Consider the following 21,900-nt stretch of genomic DNA (forward strand, 5'->3'; position numbering starts at 1 on the left):
CACAGAAGTAATAAATTGAAACGTCATGGATGCTGCAGCAGTTTTTACGCATTCTTTGTCTATGATATCTTAGCTCCTGAAGTATGAAAGTTGGGTGTTTCGTAACCGCACAGCGATTGTTGCCATTTGTGCTTTGGGATATATGTACCAAATACGACCCGCCAGGGTAGCCGAGAACGCTAACGCGCTACTTCCTGGATTCGGGTAAGCGCGCTGGCCCCGGATCGAATGTGCCCGGCGGATTAACGACGAGGGCGGTGTGCCGACTAGCCTGGATGTGGTTTTTAGGCGGTTCTCCACATCCCGCTAGGTGAACACTGGGCTGGTCTCCACGTTCCGCCTCAGTTACACGACTCGCATCATTTGAACACGAAAACACTTTTCCATTAATTACACTCGACGCAGACAGTAGGGGTACAGCACTTCCGTCCCAGGGGGTACGGGGTGGCGGCAGGATGGGCATCCGGCCACCCCTTCATCCCAACCTTGCCAAATCCGTCCCTAACAATGCCGACCCTGCGTCAGCGCGGGACATGGCACCAGTGAAAGAAAGAAAGACAGAAAGAAATATATGTACCAAATTTGGCTAAAATCGGCCCAGTGGTTTAGGAGGAGATGTGGAACAGACACACACACACACACACACACACACACACACACACACACACACACATACACATACACAAGCAGTTCTGTAAGATGTACGGCTAGCAATACCGCTGTCATACATCCAATATCGTCAATGTTTTTTCTTCTCTTTTAAAATTACAGTTTTAAAATCCTGCAAACACAAGCAAAAGTGTGATTCTACAACTGTATTTGCTTGCAATATATTCAATGTAACACGGCAATGGGTAGTCTGATGCATTCACGGTCTAATTTTTTAATTAAGGGGATAGTAAAATCGTAAATCTCGGTGGTAATTATAATATGCTTGACGTGCGTTCTATGAAACACTGCTGGAACTGTAGAATTGCTATGACCAATCGCATTCTCACTCATGTGATTGGATCATGTTAGACGAAGTCTCGCATCTTTACCTTTACCGTTTTACAGATTTCCTCGAACAGATCGAATAACCGCCAAGTCTTCATTTGAGAATTATAAACCTATATATAGAGGGGGAAGACAAAATACTGCAGTTGGAGGTCGGCATGCGATTCCTCATCCTGATTCGTGACAGAAGTTTATTTAGCAAAATGAGATCGGGTGCATTCTGAAAACACATGTATGAAATGGAGCAGCTGGGAGCATGACAAAAGTTTATCTGGCAAAATGAGATCGGGAGCATTCTCAAAACATATGTATGAAATGGAGCAGCTGGGAGCACTGTCACATCGTGCAGCACATCGGAATGTACAGAGGAACGTGTGTCACCATGCACTACCGTGCCCGCCGTCGTCGCTCTCTGAGTAGGAAGCAGTCGCTGCCCGGTGCTCAGCGTGTGTGGACGTGCGGTGCGGCGCTCCGTGTTGTGGCTGGCTGGTTACGTAAACAAGCGTTACGTACGGTACGTGTATATTGCGTTCCTGGCGCAGCCACCCAACTTGTAAGTAGTGATACTTCTTGTTCATCGTCGTTGTGTATTGTAAGACTGGAGGCACAACAACTTATTCCTTGAAGTTTGCTAAATTGCTTTAGTCGTACCACAGCCTAAGTGATACTCCACTAATATCTGATCCCATGGTTTATGAAATGCTACATCAGGCGGTGTAAAAATGAACTAAACAGCCGGGCGAGCAAGCAAAAACAAGTGAGCACACTACTGCTGTCGTGACGGAAAAATAATTAACAAGTGGGTTTGCTTGACTCTTTTTTGTAAAATTCTCTCGCTCATTTGTAAGCAATTTCAGAGAAGAATATGATGATAAACTAATTATTTTGTGTCATGTCCATTTTAGTGTACTCTGCCATTAATTTAAGCATTATCAAACGGCAGAAAACTTTAAAGTTATGCCTGTAGTTCTAGTTTGAAACGGTAGAGATCTCACTACTTAATTCGTACCTGTGGAGAATTCGTTAATCGTACCGGTACGACTGATGGAAATTACATGCCGACTAAAAATTTTTGTTTCAGTTGATCATTATGACGAAGAGAGTGCACTTATTAGTGAAAGCAAAAGAATGAGCCGTGTTGGCTTATATCGATTGCGGCCTTTAGATTATATCTCTGTTTCGTTTTCCCTCTGGTCTCCGGGTAGCAATCTTGAGCTGCGTCTTCCTGTTTGAGATGTTTGAGGCGGAACGGACAGTGACCAGGAACGAGGAAGACGGTAGTCGGTTGGAGCAAACGTCTGTTGTTAGGCTTCGGTGATTACGTTTGACCTTATAAGAACCTGTCTTTAAATTTTTCAGCTCTCTTAAAGTACCGTGTAATATTTTGGTCTGTAATCTAAAACCATTGTGTTTGCTGATATCATTTTGCTATCGTTGTGTTTTGTTATTGTGTCTTTTTTAAAAAGTTTGTGTAATAAATGTGTATTACTTGGCAAATAATGATTGATGTTACAACCTAGGTCTTAGCTCTTCCATGAATTTGTGATAACCTGGATCGAAGGAGTATATGGAAACATTGGAATGGCGAAATTGGATTTAATGAAGCATGTAGAAGATATACCAAAACCCACATTGGGTCGTCGTTTGAAGGGTTTAAATAAAACATCAAAATTTGGAAGACCGATTGATATGACTGCAGAGATGTAAGATGAATTAGCACAGGATATAAGTAATTTGCAGTCTGGTTTCTTCGGAGTAACTGTTATTGAATTAATAAAACTTGCCTACCAATTTTCTTATAAATATCATCTACTGCGTTGCTTCAATAAAGAAAAAAAAATAGCAGGCAAAAAATGATACTACGATTTATGAAAGATCATCCCACTTCGTCCTTGCAAGTTCCCAAAGCAATGTCTATGGTATAAGCGAAGGGGTTTAATAAAGAGCGTGTTAATGAATTTTTTTTATAAATATCAGGAAAGAGTAGATAAAAATAATACATAAACATAAGTTTTGTGCTGACCATATATATGACGTAGATGAAACCGTACTATCCACAGTTCAGAAACCGTCTCAAGCAATTTCCCAGGAAGGCAAACACTAAGTGAGCGCAACCTCAAGTGGAGGAAGGGGTCTTACAAAGACATGTGTATGTGCAGTGAATGCAACAGGGGAAATCATACCTCCTATGTTAATATTTAAGCGCAGCAGAGCGAATGATGGCTTAAAAAAGAGATCTCCACCAAACAAGCATTTGGATGCTCGACAAGTGGATGGATAACATCAGAACTATTTGTCCGATGGCTAGACTATTTCATAAAATATACAGAAGTAGAAAAAACCGACCAGAAACAAATTATTCTTTTATTTGATGGAGCCGGCCGGAGTGGCCGAGCGGTTTCAGGCGCGTCAGTCTGGAACCGCGCGACCGCTACGGTCGCAGGTTTGAATCCTGCCTCGGGCATGGATGTGTGTGACGTCCTTATGTTAGTTAGGTTTAAGTAGTTCTCTGTTCTAGGGGACTGATGACCTCAGATGTTAAGTCCCATAGTGCTCAGAGCCATTTGAACCATTTTTGTTTTTATTGGATGGACAAAAAACACACACCAAAGATTTAGAGGCTCATGATTATGGTATAATTATACTATCATTTCCGGCTCATACGACTCCTCATTTACAGCCATTGGACACATCATTCTTTAAAGTTCTGAAAAATAGTTACTATGAAGCGGCATCTTCGTCCCTCCATTCAAATCCAGGCAGCGTCTTCCGACAAGCGTATATAGCAGAACTGCTGGATAATACATATCACAGATCTGTTTTGATGGATAAGCATTAAATGGTTTTAAGGCAACAGGCTTGAGGACATGTGGCAGAAATGTCATCAAAGAAGAGGACTTTGTAGGTGCTGCTGTACATATTGTTGATCAGTCAGACCAAGAATCAGTTGGTGGAACTGAAGCAATAAAGCGAAAATCTGGGAGGCTCCTTAACATTGTAACATCACTCAATGAACAGTCTGTACCTTCTACAATGCCTCACCAACGTGAACCCGAAAACAATACTGCAAAACTCACCAAAATTAATACCTAGAAAGTAAAATCTTACTTGAATACTTTGTCTCATGTCCCGCGTTGCTGTGCACGATCCTATAACAAAAGAGACACATAAAGAATTAAAAAATAGAGGACGGAGGGGACTGCTTATGTCAACTATGTAAGGAAGATGGGAAGAACAGTTGATCCAGTGTATGAAGTGTAAAGGTTGCGCTACTATGGGAAGTAAAATTAAGAAATATTTCTGTACTGTCTGTGCTCATATCAATTGATTTTCGACACGCCAATTTAAGAAGTTTATTTGTGAAGGATTTATATTTTGTTTTCTGTGTGCAATTTCATTATGTGTAACTATGGAAGTAACGTTACGTTGGCAATTTATAGTGTGTTATTGTGACGTTTTGTTACATTATTCTCTGGATTTATTATGACGTCGCTTACTTCTTACCCTAAGTAGGACTAAAGCTTTATGTCGTACGGATTGGGAAACCAGACAGAAGGTACAGATTTCAAAAAGACTGAACACTCCTTTTGAGATAACATTTTTGTATTTGTGTAGATACTGGTTGATAACTGAAGAAATAACGATTCAGTGTACGTAAAACAAACTGAATAATTTAAATTACCCTACCAAGTGCAATTATTCTCCCTTAACGGGTGCTATCTGAGCATCCTTACACTACTGCGACAGGATGCACCGAGAATACTCACATGGAATCCATTGGCCTGTCGCCTAGTTTAGCTGACGGGGAATTCCCACCCTTGAACAAGAGACCAGCAACAAATGAAGTGCACAGGAACTCAGACAACGATCAAAAGATTGAAACAGATAAAGACCAGTCTGCAACTGTTTTTCGGGAAAACAGTTACAGAAACCATGACATTTCAATTTAAAAGCAAGAAAACCAAACAGACACGGAAAAACGAAAGTCTTTCTTGTCTTCATCGAAATCAGAACAACAGGAAAATGCCATTAGAAGAAGGCAGTACGAGATCCGAAGAAGACCACGAAGAAAAATCAGCACAGATACCCAGGAAAGAGAAGCCTGATAACGTTCCAGTAATACAGGGTGGGCCGGCCGGGGTGGCCGAGCGGTTCTAGGCGCTTCAGTTCGGAACCCCGCGACTGCTACGGTCGCAGGTTCGAATCCTGCCTCGGGCATGAATGGGTGTGATGTCTTTAGGTTGGCTAGGTTTAAGTAGTTCTAAGTTCTTGGGGACTAATGACCTTAGATGCTAAGTCCCATAGTGCTTAGAGCCATTTGAACCATTTTTGAATGCAGAGTGGACTCGAGATTGGGTGCAAACTCACGCGGACACAGGTATTCTTTAACCCTGGAAACCAAATGTGACGAGCCTCTCGAGCAGTCTACAGCAGGAAAGTAAACACCAACCACTGCAGGAAACAACAGGCCAGGCAACGACACAGGAACAGCTGAGTGAAACCGCAGCAGCTGTGACTGGAGAATGTCAAAACGAAAATAAGATAGATGATTGTGCGGAAACAGCTTTCAGTGTCATCACACGATCCGCAAAACACACAATTGAGGTAGCAAGGGGAAGTATTTTGGAACCAGAAGGCTATATAATCTCACAGTGGTAAGAAGGCGCCGGGAGTGCAAGCCAAACCAAATCTAAATGTGGCACGTCGGAAATATATGAAAGGTGCGGCAAGAGACCACCAAGACGGCGAGACAGGAGAAATGGAAAGAGAACTTCCTGGAAGCGAATCCGGACGAGACAGGTAACTGCGGAAATATGAATGGACATGGAAACTGATAAATAGCTTGCAGTGGACAGTGCTCACGTATCTAGGGAATAGCCGGCCGGAGTGGCCGTGCGGTTCTAGGCGCTCCACTCTGGAGTCGAGCGACCTCTACGGTCGCAGGTTCGAATCCTGCCTCGGGCATGGATGTGTGTGATGTCCTTAGGTTAGTTAGGTTTAATTTGTTTTAAGCTCTAGGCGACTGATGACCTCAGAAGTTAAGTCGCATAGCGCTCAGAGCCATTTGAACCATTTTTTATCTAGGGAATAACAAGTGAAAGAAAGGATGAGGATTCTAGGGAATTTTTTAAAAACTGATGACGTGGACATTTCGTTCCTTCGGCAAGTAGCTTGCGAGGGGATGAATCTACAGTAGCGATACACTGTGTACAAAATGGCGGTTCTAGCGGTAGGGGTTGCTGCAATTTAGCCAAAATAGAAATGGAATTAGAGAACTTAGAAAAGCAACCGCAGGACGCGTTATCAAAGCCAAACTAAATGAAATAAGAATATTAAACCTTTATGCCTCATCAGGAACAAATAACCGGACTAGTAGAGAAGTTTTTCAATGTCCGTATCCCAGATTTTGTGAGACCAGTAAAAAGGAAAGATTTTAATTATGCTGTAAGATCGACAGACACAAAATATCCATCCTCAATTTCGGCCCCTCAAATAACATAATTTAAAACTAAAGCCCATAGACGTCAAAGATTGAATGGCCATCACCTGATCCCACTATACGTACGTATCTCCAATGTCAGCCTCGAACGGAACAGATTTTATACCGCAACAGGAATAAATGTACTGTACTTTATAAGTAACCCTGTCGGCTTCTCGGACCACCAAGCAATAAAAATCTTACCCGAGTCCACTTTAATGGGGAAGGGATACTGGAAGTTAAACTGCAGCCCCCCCCCCCCCCCCCCCCAATGAACCATGGACCTTGCCGTTGGTGGGGAGACCTGCGTGCCTCAACGATACAGATAACCGTACCGTAGGTGCAACCACAACGGAAGGGTATCTGTTGAGAGGCCAGACAAACGTGTGGTTCCTGAAGAGGGGCAGCAGCCTTTTCAGTAGTTGCAGGGGCAACAGTCTGGATGATTGAGTGATCTGGCATTGTAACACTAACCAAAACAGCCTTGCTGTTGTGGTACTGCGAACGGCTGAGAGCAAGGGGAAACTACAGCTGTAATTTTTCCCGAGGACATGCAGCTTTACTGTATGGTTAAATGATGATGGCGTCCTCTTGAGTAAAATATTCCGGAAGTAAAATAGTCCCCCATTCGGATCTCCGGGCAGGGACTACTCAGAAGGACGTTGTTATCAGGAGAAAGAAAACTGGCGTTCTATGGATCGGAGCGTGGAATGTCAGATCCCTTAATCGGGCAGGTAGGTTAGAAAATTTAAAAAGGGAAATGGATAGGTTAAAGGTAGATATAGAGGGAATTAGTGAAGTTCGGTGGCAGGAGGAATAAGACTTCTGGTCAGGTGAATACAGGGTTATAAATACAAAATCAAATAGGGGTAATGCAGGAGTAGGTTTAATAATGAATAAAAAAAATAGAAGTGCGAGTAAGCTACTACAAACAGCATAGTGAACGTGTTATTGTGGCCAAGATAGACACGAAGCCCATGCTTACCACAGTAGTACAAGTTTTATGCCAGCTAGCTCTACAGATGACGAAGAAATGTATGATGCGATAAAAGAAATTATTCAGGTAGAGAAGGGAGAGGAAAATTTAATAGTCATGGGTGAGTGGAAATCGACAGTAGGAAAAAGGAGAGAAGGAAACGTAGTAGGTGAATATGGACTGGGGGTAAGGAATGAAAGAGGAAGCCGAATGGTAGAATTTTGCACAGAGCACAACTTAATCATAGCTAACACTTGGTTCAAGAGTCATAAAAGAAGATTGTATACATGGACGAAGCCTGGAGACACTGACAGGTTTCAGATAGATTATATAATGGTAAGACAGAGATTTAGGAACCAGGTTTTAAATTGTAAAACATTTCCAGGGGCAGATGTGGACTCTGACCACAATCTATTCGTTATGAACTGCAGATTAAAACTGAAAAAATTGTAAAAAGGTGGGAATTTAAGGAGATGGGGCCTGGATAAACTCACTAAACCAGAGGGTGTACAGAGTTTCAGGGAGAGCATAAGGGAACAATTGATAGGAATGGGGGAAAGAAATACAGTAGAAGACGAATGGGTAGCTCTGGGGGATGAAGTAGTGAAGGCAGCAGAGGATCAAGTAGGTAAAAAGACGAGGGCTAGTAGATCTTCTTGGGTAACAGAAGAAATATTGAATTTAATTGATGAAAGGAGAAAATATAAAAATGCAGTAAATGAAGCAGGCAAAAAGGAATACAAACATCTCAAAAATGAGATCGACAGAAAGAGCAAAATGGCTAAGCAGGAAAGGCTAGAGGACAAATGTAAGGGTGTGGAGGCTTATCGCACTAGGGGTAAGATAGATACAGGCTACAGGAAAATTAAAGAGACCTTTGGAGAAAAGAGAGCCACCTGTATGAATAGCAAGAGCTCAGATGGAAACCCAGTTCTAAGCAAAGAGGGGAAAGCAGAAAGGTGGAAGGAGTATATAGAGGGTCTATATCAGGGCGATGTACTTGAGGACAATATTGTGGAAATGGAAGAGTATGTAGATGAAGAAGAAATGGGAGATACGATGCTACGTGAAGAGTTTGACAGAGCACTGAAAGACCTGAGTCGAAATAAGGCCCCGAGAGTAGACAACATTCCATTAGAACTACTGACGGCCTTCGGAGAGCCAGTCCTGACAAAACTCTACCATCTGGTGAGTAAGATGTACGAGACAGGCGAAATACCCTCAGACTTCAAGAAGAATATAATAATTCCAATACCAAAGAAAGCAGGTGTTGACAAATGTGTAAATTACCGAACTATCAGTTTAATAAGTCACAGCTGCAAAATACTGACACGAATTCTTGACAGACGAATGTAAAAACTGGCAGAAGCCGACCTCGCGGAAGATCAGTTTGGATTCTGTAGAAATGTTGTAACACGTGAGGCAATACTGACCTTACGACTTATCTTAGAAGAAAGATTAAGGAAAGGCAAACCTACGTTTCTAGCATTTGTGGACTTAGAGACAGCTTTTGACAATGTTGACTGGAATACTCTCTTTCAAATTCTAAAGGCGGCAGGGGTAAAATACAGGGAGCGAAAGGCTATTTACTATTTGTACAGAAAACAGATGGCAGTTATAAGAGTCGAGGGGCATGAAAGGAAAGCAGTGATTGGGAAGGGAGTGAGACAGGGTTGTAGCCTGTCCCTTATGTTATTCAATCTGTATATTGAGCAAGCAGTAAATGAAACAAAAGTAAAATTTGGAGTAGGTGTTAAAATCCAGGGAGAAGAAATAAAAACTTTGAGGTTCGCCGATGACATTGTAATTCTGTCAGAGACAGCAAAGGACTTGGAAGAACGGTTGAATGGAATGGACAGTGTCTTGAAAGGAGGATATAAGATGAACATCATCAAAAGCAAAACGAGGATAATGGAATGTAGTTGAATTAAGTCGGGTGATGCTGAGGGAGTTAGATTAGGAAATGAGACACTTTAAGTAGTAAAGGAGTTTTGCAATTTGGGGAGCAAAATAACTGATGATGGTCGAAGTAGACTGGCAATGGCAAGGAAATCGTTTCTGAAGAAGAGAAATTTGTTAACATCGAGTATAGATTTAAGTGGCAGGAAGTCGTTTCTGAAAGTATTTGTATGGAGTGTAGCCATGTATGGAAGTGAAACATGGACAATAAATAGTTTGGACAAGAAGAGAATAGAAGCTTAAGAAATGTGGTGCTACCGAAGAATGATGAAGATTAGGTGGGTAGATCACGTTACTAAAGAGGAGGTACTGAATAGGATTGGGTAGAAGAGAAGTTTGTGGAACGACTTGACTAGAAGAAGGGATCGGTTGTCAGGACATGTCCTGTGGCATCAAGGGATCAGAAATTTAGCATTGAAGGGCAGCGTGGAGGGTAAAAATCGTAGAGGGAGACCAAGAGATGAATACACTAAGCAGATTCAGAAGGATGTAGGTTGCAGTAGGTACTGGGAGATGAAGCAGCTTGCACAGGATATATTAGCATGGAGAGCTGCATCAAACCAGTCTCAGGACTGAAGTACACAACAACAACAATTCCAAATCCATGATGGAGAAAGTAAGAGACACCTTAATAGCGAAGAGTTGTAGGATGGTTCATCTGGAAATAGATGCTGCTCCGTGTAGCTAGAGACCAGTTAACAAAATCGTCAAATGAATGTGGATTAGACGTAACAGAGTATGAAAAAAAGCTGCACAATCCTCATACTCAAAAATTTGTAAACTCCTCGAAACAGCCAGCAAAACACTCGGCTTTATTGATGGCCGCATGCGGATTTACCAAAAGAAGTGGGACTCAACGACGGGCACCCATGTATATTACTTGCACTCTTACAATCACAACGGGAATTGTAGAAACACTCCCAAATGCAAAGAACTTCACCTCGGAAAAGGTTTTGGGAGAATGAAACAGGTCATACGCCGGTAGCCAAAGAAAACTCACTTATTTTAACTGGAAAATTTGTGTCGGAACGGGACTCTAATCTGGCTTTCCCGCTTTACGCCGACAGTTGCCTTAACCATTTGGCTATCCGTGCTCGCCCCAAGGCCAGACCAGACTTCCACATGTCGTCGTTCCTGCGTCACAAGTTTACTCGTATCGACGTTATGTAGTTCCCATACAGGGGTAGACATTTTAATTGAAAGTCGCTTAACGGTATTGGTGGATAAATACGAGTACGAGATTGCCGTGGTTCTGTTATTAAGAAGAACGATGCATTGCTCCGAGGGAACATTGTATCGCTCCACTTAACAACACAGGCTCTGCGCTATCGTATCGAAGTAGCTATTATTGGTTGAAACACAACCCACATGTACGCTTGAACGTGGCTCTGAAGCGCGCTTTGGTATAAACCTGTGGACGGGAATCGTGGAAGGAGTGCCTTTGGGCCCTTACCTATTGCCGCACAAGTTGAATGCGCCCCTGCATTGTACGAGTCTTTGCCGTGCTTTGTGTGACACATTAGGAAACGTTCCACTTCGTGTTCGACGACAGCTATGGTTTCAGCGTGGTGGTGCATCGCCCTACTTCGGAATGAATTTGAGGAACTATTTACATGAAGCGTTTCCAAGGAAATGCCTTGGTTGTGGAGGTCCAGTGTTGTGGCCTCCACATTCCCCGGACCTTAATGCAGTTAAAGGAACAAGTTTATGGTACTCCACCCTTAGATGTCCATTGCTCACGTGCATGCCGCTTCGGCAACGGTGGTTGCGTGTGTGTTGCGCAGGGTCCAGCAAAATATGATCAAGCGAGTAGCGAAGTGTTTGCAAATGGCAGGTAAGTGAACGTTGCTCGTACTTATATATACCGGCTCTGTGAAGATAAGCCTGGACGCAAATGTACAGAATGGAACTATTGTGCGTCGTACTGTATAATGTGCAATCTAACATAACCTACCTATCTTTTTTTCTGTACCACATTGACTACAGAAGATGTTCCTGTATCCGATATTATTTTATATTGGCTTTATATACGTCATGGTCGCAACAAAGCGATCGTTTACGTCTGTAAGAAGTTCATGTTGCATCTTAGTGTTTAAATAAAGGTAATAGTAACAGAATGAAATACAATAAATACTGCAGCGTGGAGGTGTAAATTTGATACTATTTGATTGTTTTAACTGAAAAAAAAGAAATTTTGGCGCGAATGCGACTAAACACGGACGATTCTGTATATGCGTTCCCCTCGACATTGCTTCGTCTCACTGAGGTCATAGTACATCTGCGGCGTAGTGCAGACTTCGTGCTACCTATTCTTGGCCATACTACACGCAGTTACAACGTTGCCACAGCGTTTCTATTAAATCTGTTAGAGGGATTAGGTTTTGATAGATACACTTATGTCTTGAACTGGGGTAAGGAAACACATGACGACTGCTAAGTACGGTATTTCTTCTTCATCCTGTACGCTAAGTTGCCGACGGTCGTCAAATAATCAGCCATCAATTTGCCCATCAAGTTGCTCATAAGAAAAGACTCAGAGGCACGCGGATTCTCACTTCAAGTAGCCGGTTTTGGTGTGGAAAGCACGGGACTCCGATCCAACAGTCCATGTGAGTAGCTGTGCATCTCGCCCGTTGGCCGCTAACCGCAGGCGTCCGGTTTCAGGGCGGTCACGGGTGAGCTCTAGCGTTACAGAGAGGACACGCGATACAATCACCAGGTGGAGAGCATTTAGCGAAACAGAAGTGGCCTCTGCAGAGCCTTGCTATCGCCGCCCGTGAAACACAACGCTACACAGACGGCTAAACTGCGGGCGCTCTCGGAGCAGGTGGCCGGGCTCCGGTTACGCGGCCGTGACTTCACCGCCCTTCCAGTACACGTGGCCGCCTCTGGGCTTTCGTAAGAGACGGACCACAGCTGGGTCTCCGCGAAGGACCCTGACTGTCTTACTCCAGGAAGCACGAAATGGATGGAAATCGGTAGATGTGATGCACATGTATAGACAAATAAATGATTACAATTTCGAAAAAGTTGGATGGTTTATTCGAGAGAATAACAAATTGAGCAAATTGGTTGGCACTGATTGATGAGAGTTGTTGGATGTCCTCCTGAGAGGTATCGTGCCAAATTCTATCCTATTAGGGCATTAGATCGTCAAAATCCCGAGATGGTTTGGGAGGCCTGTCCATAATGTTCCCAACGCTCTCAGTTGGAGACAGATTCGGCGACTTGGCCGGCGACAATAGGGCTGTACTGTAAGGGTGCCGCAAATGACAAGCAAGGGGGTGCTGCTATCAGTAGGACTGGTAGCCTAGACCATCACATGTAGTTGTCGGGCCGTTGTCCCGCTTCGAAATCAGCCCCGATGACCAGGTAAGACGAGTCTAGAGACGCTCCGGACAATGTTGGGATACTAAACTGACTGCCGCCCGCCATACGGCTCGAAAACCGGGAGTGATGGTCCGGGACGCCATTTCCTTTTACACCAGGGTTCCTTTAGTCGTCAGCCGCGGTACCCTGACAGCACGCAATGATATTCTTCGCCAAGTGTTGTTGCCCTCCATGGACTGCTATACTGGGCGAGATAATTCCCGTCCGCACCTGGTAAGAGTTCCTACTGATTGCCTACGTGCTTGCCAAACCCTAACTTGGGATCTATTCCCAACTGAGCGCATTCGGAGAATTATGAACACGGCCCTCCAAAAATATCGGGACGTTGACGATCTAACGCTCTAAATAGACATAATTTGGCATGATAATCTTCAAGATGGCATCCAATAACTCTATCAATCAATACCAAGGCGAATAACTGCTTGCATGTCACAGGTGGAACAAGACGTTATTGACTTGCTCAATTTGTGAAGCTATTTCTTTTCAATAAATCATCCAATTTTTTTAAAAACTGTAATCGTTTGTTTGTCTGCACATGTACATCATATCTACTGATTTCCACCCCACTCGGATAGATCCTTCGTCTAACTTTTTTTTTCTTAGAGAGTCTTCCGATCTCTGGATTCCCCTACCGTTTTTGTGCACTCTGTCTCCATCTAGCTCCTAGCTCTAGCTCCTAGCGCACAGTTCCCTGATGTCTTAACCAATATCTTATCATTTTATTAGGAAGATTATTGTTTAACGACTTGTCGACGACGAGGTCATTAGAGAAACAGAACAAGCTCAGTGTAGGGAAGAGTGGGGCACGGCATTTCAGACAGACCATTCCGGCATTTACCTTAAGCGAATTAAGGAAAACGTAAATCAGATTGGCCGGACGGGCATTTGAGCCGTTGGCCCTGTGCGGTACTTCGCTCCGTCCCCTCGTATATTAGAGCCCTCACTGACTCAGCGGTGAACTTCCTCATTTCTTGTCAGCCCACTTAATTTTCCGCATTATTCCGTAAGACCCTATTTCAAACTTTTCGAATCCGTTCTCTTCCAGTTTCCCCACACTTCATGATTCACTTATGGACAATGAAATATCCTGCTGCAAATAAAAATCAGTATTTATATTATCAAAGTAAGTGTACAATATTCGGGCCGTTAAAACTCAGAAACGAGTCCCTTAGATGCTGGATATACACAATCGAATGGCAAAAACGAGGACTGCCTCACTCACACAATCTCAAATGGCTACACGACAGAATTCATCCTACGGATATAGACAAAATCATCCATGTTGAATTTCCCAATGCACAAGATGATCCGGAACTGTGCAACATAGTAGTGAAAAACATGACTCAAAGATCATGTGAGCCATTAAACACCAGTTCGTCATTTATGACGGGAAATGTTAAAAAAAAAAAAAAAAAACCGAAAGCATGCTTCGACGAAACACAAACCGGAGTTGATGGCTATCCTAAATACAGAAGACACTCACTCAAAAACGGTTGCTTCACAGCAAAAATACGAATACGAGGCAGCAACGAAGTGGAAATAGATAATCAATGGTTAGTACATTACTTTCCAAAATGTTCTAAGCACACATACACGTAGAATACAGCAGTTCCGTGAAATCCATCAAATATGTCTGTAAGCATGTAAAGAAAGGCAGTGACATGGCAGTATTTAAAAAATCCAATAACAGCGAACAACAAAACCGAAACGATGCGACAATCATGCACCATATGAGAAGATATGTCAAGAGTAACGAAGCGGCGTGCCGGATTTTCTGTTTTCCCATTCACGAACGCGAACCAACTGTGCGACATCTAGCAGCAAAAAATGGTTCAAATGGCTCTGAGCACTATGGGACTTAACATCTGAGGTTATCAGTCCCCTAGAACTTTGAACTACTTAAACCTAACTAAAGGACATCACACACATCCTTGCACGACCGTAGCAGTCACGCGGGTCCAGACTGAAGGGCCTAGAACCGCTCGGCCACTACGGCCCGCCATCTAGCAGCACATCTGGAGAATGGACGGAAGGTTTATTTCACAAAAGACACCGCCAGAAAAACTGCAAGCGAACCACCTCTGAACACAACGTTAACAGATTTATACCAACTGTGCCAGACGGATCCCTTCACGGAAACATCACTATATTTTGGCATCATTTACGGATTATACGTGAAACACAACAAGAAAAATCTTTCAGCGACGAAAACAAGGAGTTTCAGCAGATCATCCAGCAGTGACGCATCAGGCCGAGTACACACCGTACATCCGAACACCGCTGGATGTTTCCATCCCCGGATGTAGCTACACGAAGCAGGGGGACCAACAAGTTTCAAAGATCACAAGACTTGACGGTTACCTATGCCAGGGGTACAGAGAAGAATGTCAACGCTTAGGACTATTGAAAAACGACAACCACTGGGAATCAACATTATAAAAAGCCTCTCTCACATCCACAGCTGTACAAATGAGAGACTTATTCGCTATAATTCTTACAATATGTAACGCATCGAATCCAAAACAGCTATGGGACTCTTTCGAAGGGAGTATGAGTGATGAAGTATGTGCCTAATCCGAAAAGATCATCCTGAACGGATTATCGAATTCAAAGATGAGATCTTCAATGAAACACTCATTCGCCTAGAAGATGAGTGAGTAAAAGTTTAGCAATAAACAATCAGACTTTAGTACAACTTAGGAATCGAACATCACAAAAAGATGTTATCAATGAGATAAACTTCCAAAATACAAAGGAAGAAACGCTACAACGTCAACGAACTACTTCAGTACATTGCTCATAACAAATCACTCCTGAATGACAATCAAAAAGAAATTGACAACGTTGTCTTGGAAATCGATAACAGCATTGGCGGAATTATTTACTTGTACGCACAAGGCGGCTATGGGAAAACGTTTCTAATAAATCTGTCGCTTGCAGAAATACATGATAAACGGCCCAAGCACTTGCACTGGCTCCATAGGCACACTTATTGGCGAACTGCCCGTTCCTCCCTACAACTACCACTGAATATAGCCTCAGAACAACTCCCTGTGTGTAAAGTCTCCAGATCATCTGGACGGGGTAAACTTCGCCAGCAAACTTAAGTTCTGTTCAAAATGGTTCAAATGGGTCTCTTCACTATGGGACTTCTGAGGTTATCAGTTCCGTAGAACTTAGAACTACTTAGTCCTAACTAACCTAAGGACATCACACACATCCATGCCTGAGGCAGGATTCGAACATGCAATGGGGCAATGAACAGGCCGATCGGGCTGCCAAGGAGGCCTGCAGAGAGCAGGATGTGCTCCAGTGTGCTATTCCCTTGCAGTCAGTCATCGCTGCACTCCACAGGAAGTGCATGGAGTTGTGGGAGGACGAATGGCTGGCGGTGACGGCCAATAAAGTATGGTTGATAAAGTCAACCACTCGGCTGTGGCGTTCGTCGTGCCGGTTGCTCAGGCGGGAGGAGGTAGCCCTCACACGTCTTCGGATCGGGCACCGTCCTCTCACACATAGCTTTTTATTACTACGGGAGGACCCTCCGTTTTGTGATGCTTGTGGTGTGCACATCTCTGTCCGGCACATTTTAACAGACTGCATTTTATACCGTGATGCACGGGCAGAAGCACAATTTGATGTGGATCTGTCTTCTGTTTTAGCTAATGATGAGACGTGTGTGTCTAGGGTTTTTAAGTTTTGTGATGTGTCTGGACTCTGGCCTAAACTTTTAGGCTGGAGGTTTTAGTGTATTGCAGAGTGGCTGACTCCTCCCCTTTTTTCCTTGCGGTCAGTCAGCCACTTCCATATGCTACATTGTTCTAGCTCCCTCTATCATTTTCTTCCTGTGTTGTCCATATTTTACTGCTGACGCTCTGCTTTATCCCACGCTTTGGTGTGGGTGAGCACATGTTTTTCAACGATTGTTATCCATGTTTTCTGTTTCGTTTTATATTCCTGTTCTGGGATTTTTCTTGACACCCGTCTCACTAAGTTACTGAACGGGCGCTGAAGACCTTGCTGTCGTGCACCCAAAACCCCTCTACTACTACTACTCGAACCTGCGACCGCAGCGGTTGCGCGGTTCCAGACTGTAGCGCCTAGAACCGCTCGGCCACCCGGCCGGCTAAATTCTGTTACAAAGCCCAACGGCACATAAAAAGCACTCGAATCCATGGACAGAACATTACAAGACCTGTGATGGAACTCTGAAGTTATAAGAGGAGCTGTACTATCACCTTTCTTCCATTTCGTTTCTCTTGTAAAACAAATGTTTGAATGTAACCGCACAAATAATTTATATGGCTCAAAGACTCCTTAAGCTTGCGAGAGGCAGTTTATCTCTGACTCGTGACTATGTGGGCAAAATGTGGAACATTACGCGCACAGTGGACTTAGTTCCGATTTAGAACTACAGAGAGTAGGATCGCAGTCGAATTGTAAGTAGCGGCATTGTTGTAAGCTGCCATTGTGAATATTGAATGTAATTTGAAGAATTACGATAACATTTCATCTCATGTAAGAGGATGATTGCAAGAGGGTGATATGTACTGAAATGTAGCTAGGAACATCATTTATTGAAAAAACATAATTTCATGAGTGGAAAAAATACGTTCAATTCTTCGGATATTTTAACTTCTCCCTTGTCCGTAGTTCGGAACAATATTTGGTGTGTTGCAAGTCGTAGGGAGCTTCGTATCCTGCGAAATTAGAGGAGCCCGCACCACGGTCGTTTATGCTCTATTTTAAGAGCTTACATTCTGAAGATTTCCGTAATTGATACACAACTAGGACACTGATTCCAATGATGCAGAGTGAGAATGTCATAGCACCCAAGACCGCTTCCCAATGGCTACGATTTTGCCTCTGATGAGTTTAAGAATTTTCAGAGACCATGATCGCCGGAATTCTGCACAGCAAGAGACATTTTATTTCCGATACTGACTTCCACAACGAGCGCCAGACACTATGATTATGAATTGCAACTTCTAATATTTTTGTTTTGTAGATCCGAGAATTCAAAATGCCTGGAGGTATGGAAGATAATTGTGTAAAAATACTGGAGAAGCGACTTTCCTCTATCAAACATTTCCATTCACGTAACCTAGATATTACTAAGACATAATAATTCAACTTTGGTTTGATGGGGGAGGGACGTTAAGGACCTCTACTCATACTCTCAGGAGTTTTTGACAAGCGCTTCCAGTTATACCCAAGTCAGTACCAGCAGACGAGATCAATACACGCTTAAAAGAATCATAAATATCTGGCCACACATACAAGTAATGCGACTAACAGGATATATGACAGTTAAACTACGCAAAGACGAAAAATAGCACATTTTGCTCGTTAACCTTTACAAATATGTGAGGGCACATATCCTACTGGCCAGACGACCGGAATCATTAAACTCAACACTGATTTCTGCAACGTAGCCACTGCTGAAAACGAACTCATCGACCAAATTTATCGAAACTTTGTTAATAACTGTATCAATCTCGACTAGTTATTTGAAAGGAGAATTTTGGCAACTAAAAATGACATTGTCGGCGATATCAACTTCAATATTCAAAAGAAAATTCCCCATGAAGAATGAATATACAAATCGATCGACACTATGGAGAACGTTGAAGAAAGGTTGAACTTACCTGCAGAATTTGGTAAACTATTTGGAAATAACAGTAATGCCACTACACTGCTTTCGACTTAAAATTGGATCTCCGATTATAATACTCAGAAATCTCAACTCACCAAAACAATATAATGACACAAGTGTAATTGTCAAACAGCTATCGCATAACATCATCAAAGCCGAACTTATGGACAGAGGACACACACTATTTACCCCCAGAACACCACTGACCTCTATTGAACTGTTGTTGTTGTTGTTGTGGTCTACAGAATGGTTTGATGCAGCTCTCCATGCTACTCTATCCTGTGCAAGGTTCTTCATCTCCCAGTACCTACTGCAACTTACATCCTTCTGAATCTGCTTAGTGTATTCATCTCTTGGTCTCCCTCTCCGATTTTTACCCACCACGCTGCCCTCCAGTACACAATGATGATCCCTTGATGCCTCAGAACATGTCCTACCAACCGATTCCTTCTTCTAGCCAAGTTGTGTGCCACAAACGCCTCTTCTCCCAATTCTACACAATACCTCCTCATTAGTTATGTGATCTACTCATCTAATCTTCAGCATTTTTCTGTAGCACCACATTTCGAAAGCTTCTATTATCTTCTTGTGTAAGCTACCTACCGTCCATGTTTCACTTCCATACATGGCTACACTCCATACAAATACTTTCAGAAATGACTTCCTGGCACTTAAATGTATACTCGATGTTAACAAATTTCTCTTCTTCAGAAACGCTTTCCTTGCCATTGCCAGTCTACTTTTTATATCCTCTCTACTTCGACCATCTTCAGTTATTTTGCTCCCCAAATAGCAAAACTCATTTACTACTTTGATTGTCTCATTTCCTAATCAAATTCCCTCAGGATCACTCGACTTAATTGGATTACATTCCTTCATCCTCGTTTTGCTTTTGTTGATTTTCATCTTATACCCTCCTTTCAAGACACTGTCCATTCCGTTCAACCGCCCTTCCAAGTTCTTTGCTGTCTCTGACACAATTACATTGTCATCGGCGAACCTCAAAGTTTTTATTTCTTCTCCATGGATTTTAATACCTACTCCGAATTTTTCTTTTGTTTCCTTCACTGCTTGCTCAATATACAGATTGAATAACATCGGGGAGAGGCTACAACCCTGTCTCACTCCCTTCCCAACCACTGCTTCCCTTTGATGTCCCTCGACTCTTATAACTGCTATGTGGTTTCTGTACAAATTGTAAATAGCCTTTCGCTCCCTGTATTTTGCCCCTGCTACCTTAAGAATTTGAAAGAGAGTATTCCAGTCAACATTGTCGAAAGCTTTCTCCAAGTCTACAAATGCTAGAAACGTAGGTTTGCCTTTTCTTAATCTTTCCTCTAAGATAAGTCGTAGGGTCAATATTGTCTCACGTGTTCCAACATTTCTACGGAATCCAAACTGATCTCCCCCGAGGTCGGCTTCTACCAGTTTATCCATTCGTCTGTAAAGAATTGGCGTTAGTATTTTGCAGCTGTGACTTATTAAACTGATAGTTCGGTAATTTTCACATCTGTCAACACCTGCTTTCTTTGGTATTGGAATTATTATATTCTTCTTGAAGTCTGAGGGAATTTCGCCTGTCTCATACATCTTGCTCACCAAATGGTAGAGTTTTGTCAGGACTGGCTCTCCCACGGCTGTCAGTAGTTGAACTACATTCCAATTTGACAGTCTGCAATTTCCAATCAAATTAGCCTAAAGTTTTGCAGTTAACAAAGAGCAATAGCAAACGTTATAATATTGCGGCATCAATCTCAAAGACTCCTGCTTCCCTCATTGTCAACGATACATAGCTTACTCTCGAATAGGAAATTCTAAATTTTTTACGGATATACCCCGGATAACAAAATGTTGTTTATAAAGAAGTATTGTAAATAGTTTTAAAATTTTAGTAAATGTTTTACCTATTATTCTTTAAAGTTTATCTCTTTATTCCAACTACCACAGAATATCATATAAATTACCAGAGCGAAGCCGGGTCCACAGCTGGTAAATTGCATCACACGGCTCGATCTCCTTCGGCTTCTGAGTGTGCAGTGAGAGCAAGTTAAATATTCTCAGCGTGGTGCAGCTAGGGCGGAGGTGACGTCTTTTTTCGGCTCCAATTTTTTATCTTGTTTTTCTTATTTTGTAGCTACTTGTAGCACAATAAGGTCACTCAAGTGGCAGTTCGACTAGAAGAATAATTTTCTTTATAGGGTGAATCATGTTGACTCCCTTTCCTCTTACACACTGCCCGCTTCGTCAGCTTTAGTTCGCAGCCGCTGTATAGCGTGCGCTGCTGATATCGGGGGGCGTGGTGATGGTGGTGGTGGTGGTGGTGGTGGCGCCGCGATCGGGTAAGCGAGGCGTTGCCGCGGGAGGAGTGAGCTGGGACCGGTGATGTTTGGGTGCCACCGCCTCCTCTCTCGGTGTCGAGGGATCACGTGGTTCGAAATTGGGGCGAAGCATATTGACTTAGAAAGCGTATGCGCGGGCACACAGCGGCTTTCTTTGTGTAGAACCCACTCAAGTGTTCCGGAACTGGTTAATTTGCCATGTGGTAATCTAGTTGCGCATGGTAGCTGATTCGCGACCGCAGAATTAAGTCTCTTGTTGCAATTTTGTCATATTATGACATGATGGAGACCGTGGCTGTTGTTTGAAGACAAATGTTGGTGGTGTTAGGACAGCAACCAGCCACAAATTTACTTTCAGTTCCTTTATTCAAACGCACCGTTGCCGGTTTCGAATCGTTGTGATTCATCCTCAGACGGTTTACACGCTTTCTTTATGACATGTTGTGTGCTTTTTACAGATTAGTTTTCCTAAAATATAAATAATACATAATTATAAACGCGCCATACACAGATGGGTGCGCCGGCCGCGGTGGTCTCGCGGTTTTAGGCGCACAGTCCGGAACCGTGCGAATGCTACGGTCGCAGGTTCGAATCCTGCCTCGGGCATGGATGTGTGTGATGTCCTTAGGTTAGTTAGGTTTAAGTAGTTCTAAGTTCTAGGGGACTAATGACCACAGCAGTTGAGTCCCATAGTGCTCAGAGCCATTTGAACCACAGATGGTTGCTTTACAGATTTTTGTTGCATACGACTTACGTGAAACGTCGGTTTGGAGTGTTTCTTTCCATAAAATTCATCCAGCAGATGTAAATGCATTCCCACTGCATTCTTGTTGTTGCACACGTAAATTGTTGTCGCTAAACACTTTCGATTTGTCACTGATAAGATTTCTACCACGCACCACATGTTTTGATACATACGAAGAGCTTACAAACAGTATCGCAGATGCTGTGATATATCGTAACATTTGACGATGATGTCCTATGTTTGGAAAGGATCATATATTCATGTACTCAACTGTAATGCCTTTTACACTAGTACAGAGACATTGAATTTTTGAGTTGATATTTTTAAATTAATTATAAAGTATATATATATATATATATA

At 42.9% G+C, this 21,900-nt stretch overlaps 1 long non-coding RNA gene across 2 annotated transcripts in view; it reads left to right on the forward strand.

The window, feature by feature from the left end:
• Nucleotides 1-1,433: 1,433 nt before the first annotated feature.
• Nucleotides 1,434-21,900, forward strand: part of LOC126365951 (uncharacterized) — a 172,273-nt gene continuing 151,806 nt past the window's right edge. Inside the window, exon 1 of one of the 2 annotated variants that reach the window (XR_007566280.1) lies at nt 1,434-1,510. This is a non-coding gene — a long non-coding RNA (uncharacterized LOC126365951). Of the gene's footprint in view, nt 1,550-21,900 lie in introns of both variants that reach the window. The other variant, XR_007566276.1, reaches the window with a different exon arrangement.

Source organism: Schistocerca gregaria, chromosome 1 (genome assembly GCF_023897955.1).
Source record: "Schistocerca gregaria isolate iqSchGreg1 chromosome 1, iqSchGreg1.2, whole genome shotgun sequence".
In the NCBI taxonomy this organism is placed as follows: Eukaryota; Metazoa; Arthropoda; class Insecta; order Orthoptera; family Acrididae; genus Schistocerca; species Schistocerca gregaria.